Raw genomic sequence first — 26,956 nt, 5'->3', positions numbered from 1 at the left:
GAGAAGCACCTGTACCCCATATCGAGTACTGTGCTATCCAATATGGGAGCCGCTAGCTACATGTGGTATTAATCAAAATCAAAATCAAAATCAACTACAATTAAAAATTCATTTTCTAATCATGCCAGCCACATCCATGTTCAATAGCTATATGTGGCTAGTGGTTACTGTATTGGACACTACAGATATAAACCATTTCCATATTGCAGAATATTCTTTTGGACAACACTGGTCTAGTAAATAAGGGATGTCCCATCCAAAATGGAACCCATAGCCCTGAAACCTGAAAATCTCTCAGATGGCACTTGGCAGTGCCACTGGGGGTGAAGTGAAATTTCAGTTCTCAGTCTGCCAGAGTCCAGCTCACTAGGTCTCAATGGCTTTTAGGGTCAAGGAAGCTGAAAGGACACTTATCAATCATCAAAGCACATCTGGGGTTTTCTGTGTGATTTTTTGTTTTTTTTTGGTCTGAACCCTGAAAGCAGCATGAAGAGCGAAGAACTTTTTGATTCTAAGTATGCCTGAACACTAGCAGATAAAATGTATGCAATTACAATTTAGGGGAAAACAAACTATTACCATTATTACTGTACTGTTAATACCATTAGTTTATTTTCAATAGTATGTACTACTTGGGTTATGTAGGCTGATAAATGTAGGCCTAATCTAATCAGCGGCCGTCACAGGCACTGCTGCCCTGACCCAGGCTTCTGGTTTCCAGGCGGGCCAGATCTAACCAAGATGTAGGCTGTAGGCCTTTGACCTGCGTGAGACCTTGTCTGTGCCAGCCGAGAGTTCTGGTGAACAGCCGGAGAACTTGCGGTTCAAATCAGGAACATGTGCACTTTGCTAATATAACACATGACTCTAAAATTAAAAGGCAACATGATCGAGTGCTTCGGGATATTTTAACAACTAAGAGACAGATTATGGCTAGATAAAACTGGGCTTTCAGGTCACTTTTGCTCATTCATGTTTCTCCCTGTTTTTTTTTTTTTTTTTTGAGGGGGACTGGACAAATTAAATTTTATTGTATTTCTTAAGAATTTGCTAGGAAAACAAAAGTTTGGTAAGTTGTTTCATGGTTGATTGATCTTGGGGAAATAGGGATGTTGTAAGGTTTCTCTGTGACATGTGTCACCTATTAGATAGTTAGCTTTTTCTATTTCCAACTGAGCCAAACCAAATTAATTAGAAAGCGGTTTGAATTACAAGCTAAATACAATGAAAAGTAATAAAAACAGAAAATGACATTTAGGTCATCAATAATATTCCTGAGGTAATTCAGCATTGATTTTTTTTTTTGCTTTCTATGATAAAGAGCTTTACAAGTTGTCAAACTGACAGCTTAACCCCCAGTTGTTACAGTAGTAACAACTGCAGGCGTCAGGAGCACAAATTTAATAATGGGCAGATTTATTTTCTTTTTGGTTCTCACTTCGTTTCTCCTGGAAATCAATACTAGGAGTGTAAAATGGCCTGAGTTACCACACACCTGGAGAAGTCCACGAATCACACCGTTATTGTAAGATTTAAACCTCTATTTTATCAACAAATTTCAAATCAAAGTAGATATCAGAGATCAGATGAAATACAGCAAAACAACTCCCAACAGTATATTAGTATCTTTTTTAATAAGGAAAAAATATGGATTGTGACAATCTTTGCAAAGACATCCTCATACTCTTCAAAGTAGAACTTTATTTTTTGCTAAGTGAAAAGTGAAATTCGTGGTTCGATTTATTTTAGAATGTTTGGGGTCCAGGAAAATCAATGTTTTAAATTACTTTTAAAATTTTAGTAAAGGAAAACCCTAAATTTATTAATTGGAGAAAAGAAGGAAACGGAAAAGGTATAGGCTTTACTTTAATTACATGTAAACCCTTGGCAAGTATTTAAGAAGTACTGGTAACCCTTCACTTAAAGTGAAATCTTGTGTCTCCAGTTATCTTGGGGTCTGTGATTGTGACATCTTCCCTCCTTTATATATACTTCTGTCAGTTGCTGGCAGGTGCCTCTTGCACCCAGGTCTCTAAGAGGCCCCCTCCCTAGTTCCCAGTACTGCATAGTAGCCATCTGCAAAGACTCTTTAAGAAATCTTCTTCCAGTTCAACTTCAGGAGGACATCCCATGCCAAACTGTGCCTCTGGTGTTCAGGAAGTGGCTCTCGGAGGTGCCAAGGCTTGGAGACAGTGCCAAGTGGCACAGATAACCACTTGTCAGAGTTCTTAAATGACCTTAGAGCAACAGCTGGGACTGTATGAGCACCTTCAACACCTCGAAGGTGTTTCTCCCTGGCCAGACTCGCTGAAAGGCTTCATTCTGAGAGGATTTTGATACCAGACCATTCGTCACACCCTTTGACACATACGTTTTTACAGGGTAAAGTACAAACTTCTTGTCCTGGCAGTTACAAGATTGTTTAGAACCTTGCTTCTCAGAAAATTCATTTCCTATTACTTTCCCAACCAGGCAAACACTAATATCCAGCCATAAAGAATCGGATACAGTTCTCTGATGTGCCAACTTCTCTAATACTCCCATGCTTTAGCTTTTTATTTTGCTTAATTAGTTCTTTTCTAAAATAGCTTTATCCCATATTTTAAGGTTAAGTCTAGTGCTCTCTAGGGAACCTTAGAATGCCCCATTTTTGTCAGAATGAGAAGCACCTGTACCCCATATCGAGTACTGTGCTATCCAATATGGGAGCCGCTAGCTACATGTGGTATTAATCAAAATCAAAATCAAAATCAACTACAATTAAAAATTCATTTTCTAATCATGCCAGCCACATCCATGTTCAATAGCTATATGTGGCTAGTGGTTACTGTATTGGACACTACAGATATAAACCATTTCCATATTGCAGAATATTCTTTTGGACAACACTGGTCTAGTAAATAAGGGATGTCCCATCCAAAATGGAACCCATAGCCCTGAAACCTGAAAATCTCTCAGATGGCACTTGGCAGTGCCACTGGGGGTGAAGTGAAATTTCAGTTCTCAGTCTGCCAGAGTCCAGCTCACTAGGTCTCAATGGCTTTTAGGGTCAAGGAAGCTGAAAGGACACTTATCAATCATCAAAGCACATCTGGGGTTTTCTGTGTGATTTTTTTTTTTTTTTTTTTGGTCTGAACCCTGAAAGCAGCATGAAGAGCGAAGAACTTTTTGATTCTAAGTATGCCTGAACACTAGCAGATAAAATGTATGCAATTACAATTTAGGGGAAAACAAACTATTACCATTATTACTGTACTGTTAATACCATTAGTTTATTTTCAATAGTATGTACTACTTGGGTTATGTAGGCTTATTTTTCCTACCTTAGAAATCAATTCATTCTTTAAAACAATGTCTCAAGTAATTGACTTCCTTTTGGAACATATCCTTTTGAAATTTGGGGATATAATTTAACAGATATCATCAGAGCATGGTGCTCCCAAGATTTAGGGATAAGATTGAAAAAAGCCACCCTCTGAGGGTGAAACTAGAGAAATCAATATACAATAGACTTCAGTATTCCTTCAGCATACATTTATCAGGGTCTCACCATGCCAGGCTCAGTGCCGGGTATGGGGATGCAATGGTGGGCAAGACTGAGTTGGTTCCTGCTGAGATAAATGTCATCACCTGTCAGCATAATTCAAACCAAGAGATGGATGGGAAATGGACGCACTCCTGGGGCTAGGCTATTGCCCTAGATCAGGGTAGGTCCTCATAGGGGCAAAACTGGAATTTCATAATGTAAAGAAATTACAGGTCCACAGTCCTTTATCTGAAACTCTTGAGCCAAATGGCTTTAAGAATTAAATTTATCAGGTTTAGAAATTTATAAGTATCATATATTATGTCATACTCACAGCAGGGAATAGAGCAAGTAATACTCTGTAATCAAACATTCTGATATTTCTGAAGCAAACATAGGACTTTGTAGCAAGTAAAATAAGTAAGTCTCCCAATAGCCCTACATGAATTCAGGTTAAGTTTTGCGGCCAAATATGTTCTGGTGCCACTTTAATAAAAAAAATTACAGTTTTGAGAACATTTTGGGATTCTGGAATTGAGGATAAGGGACTGTATAGTCTACTCGAAAATATAATATGTTACTAACAAGGTAATTGAAAATATAGAATCTAGGAAAAGAAGAGACAAAGAGCATCTCCAGTTTTGTCCTGGAAATAAAGTACTTCCGGTATGCTGAGTTTCTCTCAAGGGCTGGTCAGTTTCTCCCTAGAGCAGTGGCTCTCCGCCCTGCTGAGCATTGGAACCAGCTGGGAAGCTTTACAAATCCTTGCCCAGGCCACACTCTAGGCCACACACAAATCTGAATCTCTGAGATATCTCTAGATATCAGGGTGTGTGTATGTGTGTATGTATGTATGCATGCATTATTATTATACTTTTTCAGTTAAGGTATCAAATATATACAATAAGGAATATAGAATGCAAAAATCTCAAGTAACCATCACCAGCAAGATATAGAATACCCTCATGTCCTCCCAGAGGAAACTATTATTGTGACTTTTGATCACCAGATATTAGTCAGGTAGCACTATTTTTTAATACTGGTTCTCAAACTGAGCAGCTCACTGGAATCACCTGGAGAGTTTTAACCAGCACTGGCTCAGGGGTTCCACTCGAGAGATGATGATTTACTTGGTCTAGGAAGTAGCATTTTTATAGCTACCAGTGATTCTAATGTGCAGCATTTGCAAACCACTGCTTTAGTGACTAGAATATTCTCTGGCCTATAGGCCAAATATTCAAATACAAAAACCATCAAAAATCACCAGAAAGAAGTTGCCTTTTGCAGGGAGTTAAGACTGAATTATCTCTCTTTCTCCTTCTCTCCCTCCTCTCCCCTTCTTTTCTTCCCACTCTTCTTCTCATTCTTCCTCTCTCTTTTTTTGCTTTCTTCCCTCCCTCCCTTCCTTCTTTATCTGATCAAGACAATTGCTACTATAGATATCAGAAGCAGTGTAAGTTCTACCTATTAAACTCCCTATTTTGTCCCTTTATTTTCATTTTTCAGGAAGAAATAATCTTTTAAAAGGATATAAAGAAGGAGAAATAGAAAAGGAAAATAAAGCAAGCTGACTGGGGAGGAGAGAAAACACGATAGAAGGAAAAGAGATGGGATGAGAAAAGAAAATGTGTTCTCTTCTGACGTAGTTTATTTCAGTCTATATGTTCACCTTAAAAGGATCCAACAGGACAAATGGAGCTTTTAGAAACTGCTGGTGGGCACCCTGGTGTGAATGCAAAAGGGGCACTATAATAAATCTGACAAGTCCAGTGACCAAAAGTAACCTCACAGGGTGATCTGATCATAAATTCCTAACTGGGCAGGTCATGGTGGGTCGTCACACAGCAGGTATATAACTTCTTTAGAAAAAGGTTTATCTTTGCCTTAAGCAAGCCTGCCATCTAGGTTAACACACCTTTGAAACGTGTCTTTTTCAGACCTCTCGGAAGCGTAACCACCCTCCCGAGAACACATGATCTTGTTAACTGTCCCGTAGTCCAATCCCTGCCTTGCTTTTGCCCATGGACTCTTCCTTAGTTTCTGCCTTAACTCCAGAAGCATAAAAGAAACTGCAAACTGTCATTCTGGGAAGCATTTTCTCAGCCTGTTGGGATCTTGCTTCCAGGCATATCCTCTGTTTGGCTTGAATAAATCCTAGTAAACTCATATAAAAAATTTTTCTACAGGTTTGGATATTCTTAAGTCACCACCGGCATGTCAGCTGACTGTAAGTTATTTACCCCGTAGTTTCTCAGACCTCATATTGAAGAATGCTTTCTCCAGGACATTTGTGCCCTTGGAAGGCAGCGTAGCATTTTGGGTGAGAGCTGGGTTCCTGAGTCAGACTGCTTGTCCCCTCCCCTCCATGCAATAACAGTGAGACCTTAAGAAGGTACTTGATTAACCTGTCCTAGCCTCATGTTTCATCACCAGTAAAATGTAGATAATAGTACATGCTCGTGATGATTAAATGTGAAACATCAATCTGGCTAGGCTATCATGCCCAGTTATTTAATTAAACACTAATCTAGGTGTTGTTGTGAAGGTATTTTATAGATATGATTAACATCTATAATCGACTTACTTTCAGTAAAGCAGATTACTCTCTATAATGTAGGTGGGACTCATCTAATCAGTTGAAGGCCTTAAGAGCAAAAACTGAGTTTCCTGGAAAAGAAGGAATTCTGCCTCAGGCCTGTAACCTAGAAATCTTATGTTTCTAGGCGGCTGGCCTGCTCTGCAGATTTCAGACTCAAGACTGCAATATCAGCTGTTGCCTGAGTTTGCAGCCTACTCGTCCGGTCCTATGAGTTTCAGGGTTGCCAGTTCCCACAATCCTGTGAGTCCGTTCCTTAAAATAAGTCTCTTAATATATGTACACACATATTCTATTGGTTTTGTTTCTCTAGAGAGCCCTGACTGAAATACTACCTCATGAAGTAATAAATGTAATGTGCTAACTGAATGCACACTCAATGTTAGCTACAATTTTTAGAGTAGGTGGGCTTATTATGGCTTATTTCTTCTGCTATAACCAGAAACTTCAGGGATAATCCCTAACTATATACTTTGGATATAATCTCTATCTCTCCTCCACCCTTTGTAAACTTTTTTCATAAAGCTGTCAGGTCAGTTCTAATTCACTTTGCCACAGAATAGGAACATAATTAGGGCTGAAAGGACAATCTGGGCAGTTAATAGTACATTGCAGGATTTAGGGAATTCCTTTGTTCCAGACCCAGGGTCCTTTCCCCTTGGCTGTCACAAATACCTTTATTGTCTTTCTCTTTCCCCTTTGCTTTCTGCCCCCCAACCCTGGCCCAAAGTCTGGGTTCTACTTGATCTGTTTTCCCCAGGGCCCGGCCATCTCCGCCATGGCAGTCAACAGGACGGAGACTCACTGAGTGAAGTCATCGATATAAATAAACATTCTTTTAGCCACTTACACAAACTCATTTGCCATGCAAGCATGGGGAGGTGGGAAATAAGCAGCTTGATGTACCTCTGATTGACTTCCTAAATAAAACTTCTCCTTTGTCCCCAGAGGAGGTGGGGATAACTATATTTGGGAACAGGGACTCTATCAACTAAAGTCTACCTCAAGTTTTTCCCCAAATAATTTGGAAAGGAGATCTACTGGATGGAAGGCTCTATCTGTATTAGTATTGAATTATTTAGCTTAACTCCATTATTCACCAAACTAAGACAATGAGGCCCAGAAAAGAGGCGGTTAAAGCAGCAGCTAAATTAGTGTTATGACTTGGGCCATGGGCCAGGCCAGGTCTCTCAATGCAGAGTCCAGTGCTTTCTTCTACCCTAACATATGGCCATTCATGGCTCAGGTACTGACTAGGTAGAGTCAGAGGATTTAAGAATCGTTTCCTTTACCATGAAACTACTAACAATCGTAGAAGCCAACACCCTCTAGCTTCCTCTGGCTGCCCTTGAAATTGATAAGCCCCTGGATGCAGGGCTTATGGGGGTGGGAGGCAGCTAGTGAGGTAACAGGAGCTGGGTCCAAAGCGGTATTTGTGGTGAATCAAGACATAAGGGATTATAAACTCCTGTCTCCTCTTTAGGCGGTTTCCTAAGAAGAAAAGCTGGGCTGGTGATTACTATTTCTCAGGCCTTCCAAATTTCTAAAAATGATCACTGAAAACGTGGAAGTCACTTCTGGCTACAAGGCAAATTAGAAGCACCTATTTGACAAGCCTCCTCTAGCCAGCTACTCCACAATGCATTCTTTACTGTCTGTATTATTTCTGCAGCAAACACCTGAATCTCAGGTTTACTCTCTGTGATCCACAAAAGGCTAATACCTAATAACAACGGGCACGGGGAGACGATATTTCAAGAGATGTCAGAGTCCTCATTGCTGAATTTAATGAAAGTGAAGTTCTGAAGAGTAAAGGTCCAATTACTGTGTGAAACTCTCCAGGTGGCTTTGCTTCAGTGACCTGAACAGGTGGGAGCCGGAAGACCACCTGCTTCTCTGTTTGCACAGTGACTAATACATTTATAAACACTTAATAAACATTTAACTGTGGCAACTCTCCTAAAATAGTTCTTTCACGACTAGAATTCAACAGATTTGAAATTACTGGGTGATTTTGTAAGGCCACTTCCATAAAAGGGGATGGGCCGCAAATTCTGGGGATGTTGGAACCCAATCCTCATCAACAGGCCAAAATTGCTCCTCGTTATGCTCAGGTCTGACTCACAAAACCCAATACTACACCTACATTACACAGGGAACACAGAACAGACGATGACAATTTTATTCCAAACAAATTGCTAAGTTGTAACACATTTGGAGGGGATCTATTCCAAGATTCAGAGTGAACTTTGAGAATTAAAAATATCGGTGCATTTTCCGATGGTGGGAAAACTATCTATCCACATTCAAAAGAATGAAATTAGACATTTATCCTACAACACATACAAAAATCAATTCGAAATGGATAGAGTTAAATGTAAGACCTTAAACTGTAAAACTCCTAAAAAAAAATAGAAGAATAACTTCTTCACATTGATCTGGGCAGTGATTTCTTGGATATGTAACTAAAAGCAGAGGCAATGAAAGTAAAAATAGACAAGTGGGACTACATCAAATTAAAAAGCTTCTGCAGAGCAAAGAAAACATCAACAGAACGAAAAGGCAACCTATAGAATGGGAGAAAATATTTGCATACCATGCATTTGATAAGGTGTTAATATCCAAAAATATATAAGTCCTGTAACTCAGTAGTAAAAAAACAAATAACCTGATTAGAAAATGGGTAAAGAACTTGAATGGACATTTTTCTGTGATATGCAAATGGCCAGCCAGTATATGAAAAGGTGCTCAATATCACTAATCATCAGAGAAATGCAAATCAAAACCACAATGAGATATCATTTCACATCTGTTAGGATGGCTATTATGAAAAAAGGAAAAAAAAAACAAAAGATAAATGTTGGCGAGAATGTGGAGAAGTTGGAACCCTTGTACATTGTTGCTGGGAATGTAAAATAACACGGCTACTATGGAAAACAGCATGGAGGGTCCTCAAAAAATTAAAAATAGAGCTACCATATGATCCAGTTTCTTGGTCTACATCCAAAAGAATTGAAATCAGTATCTTAAAGAGGAATTTGTACTCCCATATTCATTGTAACATTTATTCACAATAGCCAAGATACGGAAACAATATAAAGGTCCATCAATAGATGTATGGATGAAGAAAATGTTCTATGTACATACAAAGGGATGAATATTATTCAGCCTTAAAAAGAAAGAAATCTTGTCATATGCTACAACATGGACGAACCTGCAAGACATTATGCTAAATGAAATAAGTCAGTCCCAAAGGACAACTATAGTATGATTCTTCTTGTACGAAGTATCTAAAATAGTCAAGGTCACAGAGGCAGAGAATAGAGCGGTGGTTGCCAGGGGGTGGAAGAAATGGGGATTTGTTCAATGGGCACAAAGTTTCAGTTATGCAAAGTGAGTTTTGGAGATTTGTTTTACTGCATAGTGCATACAGTCAACAATACTGAACTGTGCACTGAAAAATTTGTTAAGAGGGTAAACCTCATGTTAAGTGTTCTTGCTGCAAAACAAACAAATAAACAAACAAACAAAAAAACACAGAAAGGGGCAGAAGGAAACTTGGAGATGATGGATAGGTAGTAATGGTTTCAAGGGGGTGTGCATACGTCCCCAATGATCAATTTGTATACATTAAATATGTGCTTTTTTTGCATAGCAATTATACCTCAGTAAAGCTGTTAAAATATCTACTTTCAAATCTCAAATTCAAGAAAAAAAATACGGACTGTAAAATCTTCTATAATAATCAAGTGAAAAAAAGCTAGATGAATTCAACAATACATTTAATCTCATGTAGCCTCAGAGGATACAGGAAACACCCTGTTAGCAGGGTTTAAGTGCTGAGTTCAAATTTTGGTTTTGACACTATTATTAACTTTAATACAAACTCTCTAGTATAGATCCCATTCTCCCCCTTTCTTCGCCCACCCGCCCCGCCCCCGTCAGCCCTACATCTCAGTTACCATATTCCTTAGAATTAGGTTCTGCTACAAGTGAAAGAAAAATGACGGTAGTAGTGGCTTAAACAAGATAGAAGTATATTTCTCTCCAATGTAAATTAAGCTCAAAGAGAGACAGTCCTAGGCTGGCATGGTGACTGAATATTAAGCGGGGACCCAGATTCCTACTATGTTGTTGCTCTCCATCTTCAACATATCATTTCCTCTCATGGCCCAAGCTGATTGCCAAGCACCAACCATCCAGGCCACATTCCTCTCAGCAGGAAGGAGAAAGTGGCAAAGAAGGGCATGGCTTCCATTTTCAGGGCATGTCTCAAATGTTACATGGGACACTTCTACTTATGTTCCATAGTTCAGAAGTTAGGCATTTGAGTACATTTTGCTGCAAACAAAGCCAGAGTTTTTATTTTCAGGGACTGTATACTCAGCTCAAATCTGAGATTTCTTTATTAAAGATAGGGAGAACAGTTATCAGAGGACAGCTAGCTACCAGTTTCTGTCTAAGGTGCTAGGCTGGATTTAATGAGGATGAACATTTCACAGAGGGAAAAGCTTGTCTCAATGCCATGGAAGCTTGGGGTGAGGGTGGGGTGGGAATGAATAAACACAAAGAGTCTATGTAACAGGATTAATTGCATAATTTTACAGAGCAACACATTACCTTTCTTTGCCTGTTCAGTACCTTTAAGAACTGAGTCAAAAGCTCTGAAGACTAGATGGTAGAAAACAAATGCATATGTACAAGCTACCTTTGTTTACATTTGTTTATATGTTACTAGACAACTGGATAAATGAGTCTTTTGGCACCATGCAAACAGTTCTTTTAATTGAATATTAAAAGGAAAAAAAACAGAATTATCACTGAAAGTCACAGCATGGTGCAGAAAATACAGGTTCTATAGCTTGATGCATTTATACAGAGCAGATTTCACAATGAAAAATAACGACAGAAAGAAAATAAAAATGCCGACTGGGGCTTAGTCCACAATGGACTTCTGAATTGGCTTGTTGGTTTTGGTCACTGATCATGTCAGGTAAACCAACTTACAGAATGGACACTTCACTCTGTGTGTTCAGTCAAGCTGATTCCCTCCTCCAACCCCAACCTTTTTTTTTTTTTTTGGAAGTCTGAAAGGTTGATTTATTAGACTGATTTCTTGAACTTGTGGGTTGTTTTGGTGAACGTACAGAGAATGGACACCAAAAGCCACCAGACCTATCCAGGATGCCCTGAACACTCTCTATGCATTATGTGCTTCCAGTTAATGCTTATCACCTACAGGTCACAGATGCTGTAATATCTCATTAAGAGAGAACCTGATTTTGGGTAGAGAAGCTTATTCTTTGTCTGAAGCTGAGTTGACCTTTACAGGGAGAATACAGACTTACAAGGTAGGAGGGAGCTCCATCAAGTCCTAATATCACCCCACAAGCTCCCTAAACTCACTGAGGAAAGAAAAAAGTCTCCCTGGCCAAAGAGGAGTTGGGGGCGTGGCTTCTCACCACTTACATGGAGGTATAGTGCAGCTGATGGCAGAGAAGAGGGGATGTGGTGTTTTGACATCTTTAGGACCCTAAAGAAACTGGATCCTATGTTGGCTGGTTAGAGGAGGCCCCGAACTCTATACATGGCTGTCCTAGGAAGCCCTCTCTTTTTATAAGCCAAGTGAGTGTCACCTTGACTCTTCTCAAATGTGGCTGGCAATTAGGGCAGCCTTGCCTAAGCAAGAGTTATCTACAAATCACTTAGCAAAAGCTGCTGGATTATATCGGCTGGCTTTATAAATAAATCTTACAGGCCTTAACAGGGTGACCTTGGTGACCCTTCAAATGGCCAGTGCTTGAGAGGCTCACTGCTACAGGAAGCAGCTTTTTTTTAAGAATCTCTTATAAAGAAAGTGCCTGCTTATTGACAAAAGAAAAAGTTGCAAATTTAAAGAACAGGAGAGTTTAGAAATGGAACAAAAAAAATCAGTGGAAAGACATTAACAGTTTATGGATGCTTACCAGAAGGGCAGCCTTCTTGTCAAGTTTAGCTTGTCCAGTGGGCCCTAAACTTCCAAATCCTTCATTTAAAGAGTCTGAACATTTTAATTTACCCTCTAGATATGAGTTATGCAACTCAGTTGGATCCACTGAATAGAAATACTAAAAGTGCCACTTTATGGTTGCAATAGACTTTTGGGGCCAGCCTGTGAACCTAACACCATTTATAACACCATTTCAGTGTACGGGGAATTCCATATTCATGACTGCTAACTGACCCATAAAAAATTTATTAGTGCCACTCATTTGCAATTGGTGGCGATCTGTATTTTATTTTCCTTTTCTAAATGAAAATTGTGGGCCTCTTTAAGGAACTGCAACAAAATCTTCCATATCCTTCCAGTATTCGGCAGTAGCAGTTAATATTGTATAAAATTCCTCAGACTTCTTCCTATAGACTAAGAAGTAAACAGGAAAGGTAATGTGCTTTAGAAGATGTGCAGCTGGCTGCATGAAAGGATGACGATGAAGTGCCTTCATTTCAGCCATCACAAAGGGGATGGGGCTGCCCACAAGAGCATCTTCCAGTGTCAGTGGGGTGCAACTTCGGAAACTTCCCTCCCTGACTCCCCGACAGAGGCTCCTTGAAGTGCAGTAATGAAAGCATTTCCCCCGATTGCGTCTCTTTTTTGGCTTGTGGCAGCAAAGAAGAAAGACTATATCATCTGCTGGCTGATGAAAACTTGAATAGCTGTACACTGTCACCAGATCATTTGGAGGAAAAATGATAAATGCCCTAAAGAAAGCCCTGGGATGCTATATGTAAATCTGAGGTAAGAAGAGCCAATAAGGTCTGTGACAACATTAAGCCAGTTACTAGCAATGAAGCAATTATATGTGCGACTGAAACAATCTATAATGACAGCTATAACAAAGGCACAGGAAAGAGGGCAGGAGACCACTAGGAATAATCTGAAATATCTAGTGTCCTGAGAGGAGAGAAGTATGACCTATTCCAGAGCTTGAGGGTCAGAAAGATCTGGAATTATAAACGAAGACTGAAGCTACTATATCACACAACTTTCTAATTATAAGTGCCTTAGCTCTGGTGAAGGCATACCTTGTAAAATGACTGATGGCAAAGAGTCACAAAGTGAAATGCAAGCACACTGAACAGAAACAGGGAGAAGGAAAGCAACTAAAAATGAGTGTAAAAACTGTCTAAAAAATGAAGACACCTAACTTGGGCCAGGGTGCTGAGAAATGGGCATACCCATACACTACTTGTGGAAGAAGCCACAGTTTTTCTGTGACAGGCAATTTAGTCACGTGTATCAATGGCTTTAAGACTCCTCAGTCTCTCTGACTTGGGCGCTCTATTATTTAGATATGAAGTACTAATAATAATAATGACAACTATAACAGCTAACACTTATTGGGTGCTTATTAGTTCCTTCACAGGAGAAAAAGCTTGCTCTGGATTCTGATGAAGGCCTCAGGAGGGGACGAAGGTGGGAAATGAATATACACTTACAGATTTATGTAACAGATAAATACATATTTTTTACGGTATAATACATTACCTTACTTGGCCTCTGAAATGTCTTTAGAGATCAATCAAAAGCTCTGAAGACTAAGTGGTAGAAAACCAAAGTTACTTTTGCTTACATTTGTTTATATGTTACCAGACAACTAGATAAATGAGTTTTCTGGCATCATGAAAACACCTCTTTTAGTTGAATATTAAAAGAAAAAATTTAAATGATCATTAAACATCACATCATGGTACAGAAAATAGGTGCTACAGCTTTATCCATTTATAACAGCAGAGTTCACCAAACAGAAAAAAACAAAAATGTTGACTGAGGTGATTGTGCTTTCTATATCTTAACTCATTTCATCATGAGGATGTTCATCACAGTGTTGTTTATGTCAACCTCTTAAAAACCCATTACAGATGATAGGCTAAATAAATTATGGTATTTCCATATAATGCAAGCATTGGGAACCAATACAAAGGGTAACATAGAACTATATGTAGAACAATATCCTCTGAGGTGAGGAACATATGAGTATGCAGTAGTGTATATGGTATAATCTCATTTTTGTCAAAATGACAATAGTGATAATATGTATGAATTGGGATAACAATGATTTTATGTTCTTTTGTTGATCGGGAGCTTTTAGACTTTTAGAATTAAACATGTATTATTATAAAAAGAAACCCATGGGAAAGAAAATATTTAGCTGAGCTAACGTTTGTGAGGAACATAAAGAGTATCTCCAATGTGGGGCTAATTGGGCAAAGACTCATCCCAAATATGAACCTGAAACTCAAAAAAGAGACCTCCCGTCAAAAGACTGCATTTTAAGAAGGAAAGGACACATCTGTAGGCTATAGCCTGGGGCCTTTTAAGCCAAATTCTAACTGTGTGCACTTGGGACCTTTTAAGCCAAATTCTAACTGTGTGCACTTGGGAGCAGAGACACAGAAGGTAATGAGGCACCTCTCTCTCCGCTCCTTCTGCAGCCATGTCTACAAGAACTACTCCCTGCTCCTGATGCCCCCGAGCCCACTGCTGGGGTCCCCATACTCCTCCCTGGGACATGGTAGAGTGGCATGCTTATTCTATCCTCGAAGAAGGCCTTGAACAGACATTGAGAGCCCTCAAACAACTAAAAACCACTGGAATGAAGTAGATGGGTAGGCAGTTGCTTTAACCATGTACAAGGGGAATCCCCACCCCTCTTCTCTTACCCTAAAATAAACACAAAAACAAAACCATTTTATGGGTGTTTTCTCTCGATGGGTTTCTAATCCTTCTGAACTACTGGTTAGGGCATTAAACGACCTAGTTAGTTAGGTTTAATGATATTTGTGAAACTGTATGTTTTAAGTTATATTGAGAAATCTAACATATATATGTTAAGATACTATGTTATATATTTAGAAAGGAAACTTTTTCCACATGGAGGCCAAAACTTATAAATAACACAGTACAAATAAGTATATCAAATGCATACCTTCTTCTTTAGAAGATGATAAAAGGAAAGATTCCATGGCTTAAAAACTTTGAACTCTTCATAAGAAAAAATCTCATTAAACACACAGGTGATCTATTTCTGATGTAAAGGACATGGTTGCCTTTATAGGGATCTCAGGGGGAAGAAAGTATGTTGCAAGTGCAAAATATATATCAAACTGTATAAAAATATCCTAACCTGTATGTGCATACAGATCATGTAATCAATTTTTGCATAAATTTGATCAACTCCTCTTCCCTCATCTTGCAAATAAGAAACAGGTGCAGAGAGGCAAAGTGCCTCATCCAGTTTAGACACTTGCTCTTCTACAATGAAGACATTACCTGTAATAAAACAAAACTGGAAACTCGAGACAATAGAACTGTCGAAATATCACAACGCTGTTTAACACTTTGGCCGCCTATTATATGTCAGGGTGAGAAGCTTTGGAGGTATAGGGTGCACGCAGGCAGTTTAATCCTTGTGTACCAGCTTATGAGATTAGTATTACGTTGCCTGATATTATCACAAGAAAAGGCACTGCTAGTGGTATTTTAGCTTATGAACAGTAGCATAATATTTTGTATCTGAGCACTAGCGAATGAGATATGAGTTTGCTAGGACTCAACCCAGTGACTACAGCTCACCACGGTAGAGGAACACCATCCTGTGTAAGGGTTGCCATCATCATAGCACATGTCTAGGTTTCTGTCTATTCTTCACCATGCTAGCCATTGCAACTCACACCATCTTTCCATTCCTGAGCCTCCATAACCTTAACCATTATTCCCATCGTGTAAAAGAGAGCACAAATCTAAGGTGACAAAGCTCTGGTTGGTAGATGCGAAGTATGTGATGAGAGCAGAACCCTCTGAGTACTGCGCAGCCATTATGAAGTAACTGACCTATATGAAACTGCTACCATGGTTCACAAATTTATTGTCAGGTTCCAGCCTCTAGCTGTTCTCTGATTGTTCTAAATACTTGACAAACTGAAGCCTTTTCACTTTCCGTTGAAATTGCCTCATCTCCCTGTCAGAGCGCCATGGGGGACTCCATTACTTTTCTGACTTCTTTCCCCTCCTGACAAGTCATTTAGCTGGCTTCTTGTTGTGAAGGCTGTCCATGTCAAATTAGCCAGGGCCCCTATTGTCCTTATTACCACTCGAAAAGCCATCATGAGTAATGCTACGGGGTCCCTCAGTTGTCATCATTTGTCAGAAAGAAAGGGAGTGTGGTTACATATAGCTGACAGGTAATTTCAGTGTCTACAATTACTCCAATTAGTCTTGTCATAAACAATTCGATAAATGTACACCAATACAAACAGATAAACACACCAAGGTCTCTCACTATTAATGCTGTGTAATGGGTAAATCAGTGATATAATGCTGTATTTTATTTATTTTTTTAAAACTATCCTCAGCTGTGAGCTGGCACTTGCTACCTGGTCAGCACAAATTGTACTATCTACTTTCATTAGCTCATCACCACAAGAAAATTTGAAAGGCTGTGACAAAATTCATTTAGAGAGAGAGGGAAAGAGCAGATTGTTATAACACCTGCTTTAGGCAAAGATACAACAAAGGTTTTCTTTTTGTCAGTTCTGGGCAACTTTGGGCTTTAAAGTTGACTATTTTTGTGTTAAAACAGTAATATGTGAATATGATAGGAATGGAGAATAGAAAAATTATATCCACACTGAAATTTGGAACTTGAGTTCAAAGGGGGGGGAAAAAAAAAAAAAAGCCTGCTACCAAATGTACCGGTTGGCAAGTGTATATTCAAAAAGATTGTGGACCAGTAGTTTCATGTGTAAGATTATTTCGGTTCCCTCCAAAAAACTGCACCTTAAAACCATATATATAATGCTTGCCATGTTTGGTGTCAGTTATTTATCAGCTCTAGTATTCATACGGATTTGTTTAATAAAGGCATCAACGCTACTCCTTGCCGGACTCAGTACAGAGGTGATTAGGGCTCCGCAAGTGTGGAATGTTGGCTCTCACGTGTTCTCCAAACAACGTGGAATGAACCCGCTTCAACACAGCACCCTCTAGGAACCCTCTTCAGTTATACTCTATATTCAACCCTTAATGAAACACCGTGAAGTTCACTCTTGTGATCCACATAAATAAGTGCTCAAGATTCAACATCTATAGCAGCGTCCACTGCGCTCTGTCTGTTTGCTGACCGCAGTCTTAAGTGATGGCTGGAAAACCCAACACAAGGATATTGTTGTAGGAAATTGCTCTTGGCAACTATTTGTTCAAGCTCAAGATTTTTTTTTTTTTTTTAAACCAACACTAAAAACCCACCAGAAAATAGGACAGGTCTCCCTAATGAGTAATCTATTTTAGCACAGTCTTGTCTAGGCATGACAGTTTACTGAGAGGCTTGAAAAACTCGTAATTACCAGTGTTACAGGGCAATTAATGTATATTACACTGCACTACTCATGGCAGCAACTGTCATTTTCTCAATAAAAATGAGTACTCTTCAGCTAAAGGTGACATTAATTGGGACTTTAATGACTATGCAGAGGAGCTGAAGCCAAATATGAACAAAACAGCGATTCAATGAGCGACTTCAGAAACGAGAAAATTGTACTAAAATGAGATTAATTGCTGTTTAGAAAAAGGAAAGAACCTAAAAAGCTATTAAATTGCAGGGTTTGGGTGCCCGGGTGATGGTTGTGATGTTAATCTTGCATTCTCACAGCAGGCAAATATTCACTAAATTCAGAGCCTTTTGACAGCAGGAAAAATCATGTATGCTTAACTTCAATCCATCAAAAATATATTTCAGCTTTTATCAGTGTTCTAAATACTTCTGCAATTTCAAAAATTACTGCTCCATTCCTTGGCTGTCATCATGCAAATGTGAACACTGTCAATATTGCTATGAAAAATTTCCCAGCTTCAAAAGGCCTACTTCAGTGATAAAGAAAGAAAAATGCGAAGATTAGAATTGCAAAACACACACTACTAATATAACAGAAATCAAACAATAAGAATTTAATGTTTAAGTTGTGGAAACTGCTAAAATAGAAAATGATGGGGTGGGGTTTTTTTTTAGAAAAATCAAAGAAAAATCACTCTGAAATTCTCTCTAGACATGTAACTTTATGCTTAATTAATCGTCACCAATAATTAGGACACAATTTTGCATCCTGACTTCAGGTGCTATAATTGTTAATACTGCTCTCTCATTACTAAAAACCTTTATCTTTGCTTCTAGTTCTTTAAAAACAATTTTGTAATTGCTTTTATTAAGGCTCTTTTCAAATATCATGATGACTATATATATATATATATATATATATATATATATATATATATATATATAAAACACAGCATTTAAACTTTGACATGTAAGAGAGATAAACAGATTTGATAATCCTAAAGTTATATCCTCTGTAACTTGAATTTTTAAAAAAGAGAGACAAGCAATCTCATATTTTCATTAAAGAGGGAGTTTTCTAAAAAGTTACATTTGGGCGGAAACGTAGCATTGGCAATAGCTGCCTCCATAAAAAGATTAGGCCTGACTTTAGAGTACTGTGCATTTTCTTCCTGCATAAGCAATTCTGTTTGTTCTGCATTTTAATATTTAAAGAGCCTTCTCATCCACAGTTTAGGTCAGGGCTCAAGACACATTAACACACATATAATTCTGGCCATACTCAAGAACCACATCCACTAAATGACAGGGGGAGGTGAAATAGTGTACTTTCCATCTTCAAATCAATGATAAACCTTGTCTATTCTAAAAATCCAGAAATACAAATCACCTGACCTCCATTATGGAGACTGGTTATTGGCCACTTGCCTGCCAGAATATACTTATAGGGCCACTGGGAAGAAGAGGTGGGATGGGGAGAGATACACGCGCATATTCATGCGTGTCTGGACTCAATGGCTGGATGTTCTGCTAAGTTTTATCTTCCAGCTGTTCCATTCACTATAAACATGCTTTCTTGAGTTTTGAATCTGAGCTTGAGCATAATCATTGTAAAACAAGTTGCTTCCAGGGTCCTGTATTCCCTAGTACTACCTGCTCCTTCTTGTCCTCCAATTTTCCCTTTTCTTGTATTTAGACTTTTATGTTAACAGCACTATTCTTCCTCAAGAGTCTAACAAATGTCCTTTTTAGTCCCTTTGCGGGATGGGGGAGGGGTGTGTGTGTGAAAAGGGGCCTTTGCTATTCATTGTACCATTTCAAAAACTAAGCTTCTCTCATACCTCAAAAACAGCTTTATTTTAAGGACAAAAAATTCACCAAGCTCCCCCTAAAGGTCTTTTCAGGCAGAATCCTTAGAGAAGACAGGTGCCTTTGACTAAATTATCTCTACTCACACACCATTCACATAAATTTGCTTTTTTTAAAAAAAACTACATGTCAATAGTTTGATTCCATTTTGTCTATGCAAATACCATTGATAAAAATTTCAATGGAAGTTTTCAGGGAGTGGAAGAGTTCCAAACTAGGTATTGAAATGGGCCTCAGGAATAGGATACTAATTCACCAAACTTGCCAAGAATGATCTAACCCAGTAGCCATACAAAGGCAACTGCAAACCATCTACATGATCCCAGATAATCCCTTATACTGTATCTCTCGGATCTCATCTCCATTCTGCAGTTTACTGCATGAGGCTCCATTTGGGGCTCCAGGTTTCCCATTGCAAAAAAAGGGGGCAACTTTGTCATGCTAAATTTGCTGCCTGTGAACTAAGCCCTGAGCACTTGGCAGACACCACCGGCTCCAGGAATGTTAACGATTGGAATAAACCTTTAAGGAGCGTTCCTAAAATGAATTTATTTGATACTGTTGTTCAATTGCCGAAATTCTTTACCCTTCACAGTGGCCACAGTGGTGCTGTGAGAAAAGGTGATCACACTGAATCACGTGAAAGGCTTGTATGAAAAAGCAGGAGGCACTGCTCTCTCAGCTGAGGCTGAAATTCCATTTTTAACCTCATTATTATTTTGCACAAATATCATAGGTCTCTCTTCCAAAATATTACTCAGTGGCTTAAATTTCTTATTCAGCAACGCTCCCCCCACCCCCCGCCCCAAGATTGAAATGTAACACAATGCCCATCAATCTCACAATTGATAGACAATGCTTAATCTGGGAATAGTGACAAGTTACAAGGACTCTCTCTCTCTCTCTCTCTTTTTTAAATCAATTCCAGGAGATTAGTATGATGCGTTTTTAGATACATACCCTCAGAACATTATAAACTCAGTGAGAAGCCAAACTGGAATATCTCAAGTTTGGAAGATGAACAATATTTTGATGTGCCAAGGCTAATATATTATATGTTTCGAGTCTTACTATTAAGACCTGTAGCAACTGTTTTAAGAAATGAGTAGAAATGAAACAAATGGTAAATGTTTATTCAGTCATACAGTTCTGAAAGAAAACAACTGTTAATTTGCATTAGCTTGGGATCACTTAGCAGACTGCTTTTTAAGAGCTATCACCTCTCAGCAGCCCATAAAAGAGGAAGCTTTTATTTGCTCTCTTTCTACCTGCTCTGGCTATACGATATTTAATTTAAATTTATTTGCTACTCACTACCAATATTCAACGAATCAAAGATCATTTCAAAATAGATAATGTTCTTTGTCAGTTGTTTGTAGAGGAGAAAGTCAACAGGCTAAATACTCGGGGGTCGATGCAGACAGATGTAGCTGCTACTCCATCTCCCAATATAGAAAATTCTAGAATGATAAACTTAAGGTACCTTCTGAGTCATCAGGTAAATTATATTTACTATCACTTTAGTGCAATTAGGACAGTCATCCTGCACAAATAAAAGTTTAATGTCTTATATATGGGTAACGGAATGTAAGCCATCTAAATGTAGGTAAATCTTTTTGTCCAGAGTAATATTCTCTGATTTCTCTGTTAATTAACTTTTTCTCTCCTTAGATAAGGTGGAGAAGCAAGAGAAAGGTGGTGGAGGGGTATGTGGAGTCTTTAAGCCCTCCCGCGATCTCAGAACTTTCAACATCAGATGGAGATTCCTAGGGCATCCCCTCTCTTCATCTTAGGATTTTAAGAGACTTTATTTAGAAAAGCTGACTGGAACAGAAAAATCAGTTATGGGGAGCTTTCCTGAAAGGTGAGACCAACTAACCCAGGCTAAAAGAGAGAAAAGAAGATCTTAAGAAGATGAGGGGAGGGGAAAAGGCTTGAATTAAGGTAAATGGTTGTAACATCTTGGTACCTGAAGTGAAATGGAGACAAAGTCTACCACAGGTGCACCCCAGGGAGGGTAGGGAAAGAGTGGGTTAGAGCAAGGAGGAAAGGAATAGATTATTGGGTCTCTGCTTCTTCATCTGGGGCCTGCTTGGCTCGAAGGAGTCTTTGTTCCCACAAGTCAGCAAAATGATGTAGAATAAGCAATGTACTGAATTTCAGAACCCAGGTTAGAAACTGTGGATCTCTAGCTAATCAGGGTTGCTCTACCCCTAAAGAACACACTGCATGAGAAGGCCTAGTAACAGGAACCTCTTCATGAACCTCTTCATAAGAGTCACCCAGTTACCCAATCCAGATGAAGCGACTCACTGGAGAGTGTAAGCCTCCAACTGTAATTTAAGCCAAAATGTGGTGGCAAAAAAGCCACTAACAGGTGCTCTCCAGTATACATACACTTCTCTTTCTAAGATACTATTGTAATTGGATATTTAGAGTTAAAGCTCCAGGAGCTATCCAATTCTAGTTTATTTTTCCTCAAGATTTCTACTCTGGGCCTCAACTTTTTCTGTTGCTTGATTCTGTTTCTATTTTGTTTCTAGATGGGGAATACGTGTTTCACTGCTTGTTTAGCAATGCCTGAAAAAGGTCATTTAAAACAGGAATAAGATGAGAGGATCTTTCTCTTTTATTTTTAAGTCGGAATAGGAACATTTTATTCTGGGCTTCATCGCAGGATCTTAAATTCTGTTACTCTTGGTGGGGACAAACCATTTTTTCCCCTCATCACTTTGTACATACGCATGTCCTCTACTGACACTAAATTGTAACATGCCCCTAGAATAAAGAGGGTTGGCAGTCCGACAAACTTTAGAACCTTCCATCCAGGCACTAGGCTCGATTCAAAGAATATCTTTTTTTTTAGGAGTACACAAAGCATTTCTACCATATTAAGAGATGAGCCGAATTTCATCTCAAACTCATGTCTGCCTGTTTTACATCTATTAGGGCTATATTCCTATATAGGCTTTTAACAATAAAAAAAGAAAAAAAATGAAGTTTTTGGTAAAAGTGAATGCAAAAGACACTTGTTAAGTAGTCAAAATATTCATTTTTGTGGCTATGGTCAAAGGCTTAAAATGCCTAAATCAATTATAATGGGTTTTCATTATCTAGTACAAACATGAATTTTAGAGGTTTCTTTATTTTAATGTCATGAATGGATATATAAAAAATAAAAATGGAGGTTTTTGGCATTTTATATTAGCAAAAAGCCAAAAGCTTTCTCTTGTTCTGCCTTCGATGTTCTTTTTAACCTTCAAATTGTCCACTTAACTAGCCCCGCAGCTCCAACTACTGGTCTCCATGGCTTTTCCTAATTAGTCTAGTAGGTCCTTGTCTCTCTTTTCACCAACTGAGTTATCGGGTTGGGTCTTGTCTATAGTATAGATGTTAGTCTTTAAAAGTTTGGAACTGGCAATTCAGAAAGTTAAAACGAGAAGAGAGAGGTCTGAATTGGCTAAACAGCTAACATTCTTACAATTGTCCTTCCTTGGAATGAGCACGGCTGGATCAGAATTTGCCTCCCTCAACTGCAGACTGAGTTCAAACCACTGCCTTGATGTTTCCAATGTCCCCGGAGCATCCCACCCTCGCCCCTGCACACATCACTGACTGTGAGCTCGTTGAGGGAAGGGCTCCCATTCATCCTGGTGTGCCTGGTACATAGAAAACACTAAATAACAGTTTTGTTGCACAATAAACAAAGCAATCCTAGCTCTGACACTAATGAAATAATCTTGGACAAGTCACTTTATCTTTCTGAGTCTTTGCTTTCCTATCCATTAAAATGCTTTCAGTTTCCTAGAGGAATGGTTAGGCTCAAACAAATGTGGAAGTGCTGTACAAATGCAACGGATTACTACAGCTGTTGTTAATAATTACCATTTGGATTTATGCAATAAAATTGCACCATTCAATGGGAAGAACAAGGGCGGTTTCTAATGGTCTCAACATTTTTTCCCATAAGGAGCTTATAAAAATCTAGTTTTCTTAGAATTCTAAGATGTGAGGTCACGCATACAGTCTTTTGTTGTTTTGTTTGTTTTTCCCCCTGTGCCCCCCTCCCCGCCTAGCCCCGAACTCCAAATGAACACACAGATCTTTTCCAGGCTTTGGATCCTGCTCTGGGAGAAGTGATGCGCTTAGGCGCTTAGAGTTTTCATACGCTGGCGTTTTCATTGTGACAACACACTTCTGTAGAAGGTGCCCTGGCTCTGCCGAATAGCAGGATTCTGCTGAGGTGACCAAAAGGGCTGGTGGGACCTGATCAGTGCCACATCCCCCATCCCCAGAGTCAATGATCCTTATTTCCCAGACTTCCTACTCCTTCATATCACCTATTTTCTCTTTGCTCAGTTGTCCAGTGAAAGAAACATAAGTAGAAGAAAATTAGATGAAAGAACACCTGAATGAGTGAGTGTATATATATATATATGTGTGTGTATATACATATATATACACATACATATATACATGGATGTATATGTATGTGTGTATATATGTATATGGTATATATAGATACACCATATATATGTATGTGTATGTATGTACACATACATACATACTAGGGTTGTTTGAGAGCTATTAAGCTGGACCTAACAAAACACGCAGATTTACTTTAAAAAAAAAAAAAAACAAGAGAAAACAATAATCACTATTCAAGTATTGATGCAATAGCTTCCCCACTCCTTATGTTCAGATACTAGTTAAGAGAGGACTGAGTTCAGACTGAATGGTGCCAGAGACTTCGTAAGATAGCATTCATCTAGTATAGAATGAATAATTTCCAAAGACAGCTGAATTATTTGAGAATCTATATAAGTAACTGAAACTTCAGAAACCCTGGAGAGCTTAAGTGCTACATGAGCCACATGTCCCCAGTTCCCTAAAAGGAGAAAGGCACTGCAGGTGAATCCAGAGCAGGGGATTGTTTTTAAGTCAGTAGAGCAATACAAACACATTGTTTGCTTTTTGTCATCTGGTTTGTCTTAATCACGAACTAAAAATTCATTTATAATGCTGTATACAAACGCCATGTTTATATCAGTATCATATGCTGCTTGCTTGAAATGGTATACATTAAAATTAAGAACAGAAATCCAAGTTAATGGCCAAAGACAACCGATAACCAAACCACTAAATTCCAGTTGTCAAACATCATTTAATATGTATATTACTGTTTTTTTAAACAGTAATTATTAAAACTAAAGCGATATGAGTGAGTGTTTACGACTTCCTATTGAAAAGCCCAAATTACAGAGCATTCATTTCAGGTTGAAGAAAATCATGTGGCCATTCCCGTGCGATGGCCTAGTGACTTTATATCCTCTTGTCAAACCTCAGCAGTTTTATTTGTAGTGATACATGCTGGAGAAGGTTGGAGGTTAAAGTTGAGAAGAGGGGCAACAGGAAAATCAACCAACTCCTTTCAAGAGATTACAACCTTTAACATATTTGGGTCTGTCGGCAGTTTTTGCAAATGTTACAAGTCTGTGGTTGGTGGCGTTTTCAAAAAACTGATCCTCAAATCAGAGGTCAGATGGATCCAGTAAATGCCCCTTTACTTTGAAATAATCCCAAATGGTTAATGTACCCCCAAGTTTATTGTTGCTGGATTTTTTCTATAGTTAAATCTAAAACGTAAAAAAAAAAAAAAAAAAAAAAAAACTGCTTATTTTTAAGTATCTGAGATCTTGTAAAAGTGAAATTACTAACCCCCAATTCACGACATGACTCTAAAAACAGGAAAGTAGCTGTTGGAAGAGGAAAAAAAATAAAAGTAAAAAGAAAACAGAAAAAAAAAGGCTCCTGCTGGAGATAAACTTTGTTTGGGGTCTTAGGCAAGGTCTTGGGCATTTTATTAGTGCATTGGCTCTGTCCTCCAGGAAGTGTTCAGATTCTTAGCAGCCTCACACTGAACAGAGGGAGATATTTGACTGCAGCACTGGCGCCACAGCAGAGTACTGTAACAAACTCACAAACTAAGACCCAGCAATGACTGCAAAAACATTTCACTGCAGTATCTGCTTTCCTCAACTTCACATGCACTGGTTTTCTTAAGGGTAGCCCCACTATGCTGTACTTCTAGATACCTTTTATCAAACGTGAATTTTGGGCCAGGCACTATATATTCTTTTTTTTTTTTTACGCCTACAGCACCTGGTCTTCCTAGGTGGTCTCCCATCTAAGTACTAACCAAGCCCCAACTCTGCTTAGCTTCTGAGATCAGACGGGATCGGGCATGTTCAGGGTGGCATGGCTGTAGACCTATATATTCTTAATATCGTTAAATCCTCATAAGAATCTAAATTGTGCTCCTTTTATAGATGAGTAAAAAAAGATCAAGCAATTTGCCCATGGCCACATTGATGGTGAATTGACAGATGGAAATCAAATTTAGCCCTTTCTTCCTCCAAACCTGTGTCCTTTTTATTCATCTATACTGCTTCCTGGTTTGTAACTAATGATGCAAATAATTCTAGACTATCCCTCCCCGTTTAAATTTTTTACATCATCGTTAGCTGATTTTAATGCACAGCATGGTACTACATGGCAGCAGGGTAACAAGACTCAGCATGAAACATCCTCAGGTCCTGTATTCGGTCAGCATGTGGTTAGAATTGGGGTCTAATAATATTATTGGATGGTACTAATTATTAAGAAAAAATGTTTTTGTATTTAAAGAGTTCTCTATGTCAAGGTGATTGACAGCAGTGTTATAACACTAAACACTTGTAAAATTAAAATGGTTCCAACCATAAATGTTAACGCTATTCCTTTCCATTTTTAAATGTTTTCCTGACTCACAGATTATGGAATTTGATGCTGAGTGGCAATCTCATTGGGCCTCAGTTTCCTCACTCTAAAAGTGAGGTTATATTTCTGGGAGGTCTTGGCTGCCTATAAAAAGTCTATAACTATGTAATTTTTTTTTAATTCTCCTGCTTAATTCTAGTGATTGAGTTTATTATAAAGTTTTTCAAAGAAATAGACACACCAACCTTTATGAATGAAAGTAAGAGGAAAAACATGACTTTGAGAAAAGTTCACTTACAAAAAAGGGCATGGAGTGAATAAAAACCCTGGGCTCACTGAAGCTATGCAACAGCTGCCTCTTTTTTTGTGAACTCTTGTAACTACACATAAATGCTTTAAAAATAAATTGATTTAGGAGTGACCTGCAAGGCAAACTATTTTCTCATCCAGAAATGTTTGTCACAAGTGTTATGAGAACCATAACTTTTATTTAGAGAGATAATATAACAAATATTTTCTAAACATTGCCACTCATTGTTTAAGGTGAGGAAATACATGCTGGTTGAAACATTTTTAAAAAAATGCACCAACTGCTAGGAAGCAGCCAACAATTTAAACTGTTTTTGTTATTTAAAAATAAATCTAAAAATTTCTGGTAGAAAATGTCCAACTTTTAGCAGTCCCCTGCTTTCCTTTACTCACAAAGTGTATAAGAATATATATATATGTGTGTGTATGTATACATGTATATTTATATACTATATGCATATACATATGTGAGATGCAGGTAACAGATAATTTTATTTTTGTCTTTCTATTTGGTATAGATGAATC

The 26,956-nt window shown here is 38.4% G+C and overlaps 1 protein-coding gene and 1 pseudogene across 2 annotated transcripts in view; both read right to left on the bottom strand.

Moving 5' to 3' along the window:
* CUNH15orf41 (chromosome unknown C15orf41 homolog) overlaps nt 1–26,956 on the bottom strand; it is a 207,290-nt gene that overhangs the window by 33,842 nt on the left and 146,492 nt on the right. The window lies entirely within an intron of this gene.
* LOC111736446 lies at nt 25,514–25,633 on the bottom strand (annotated as a pseudogene).

Source organism: Pteropus vampyrus, unplaced genomic scaffold, assembly GCF_000151845.1.
Source record: "Pteropus vampyrus isolate Shadow unplaced genomic scaffold, Pvam_2.0 Scaffold19, whole genome shotgun sequence".
Taxonomy (NCBI): domain Eukaryota; kingdom Metazoa; phylum Chordata; class Mammalia; order Chiroptera; family Pteropodidae; genus Pteropus; species Pteropus vampyrus.
Note: the sequence above shows the minus strand (reverse complement) of the source record. Positions and strands in the feature narration are given on the sequence as shown.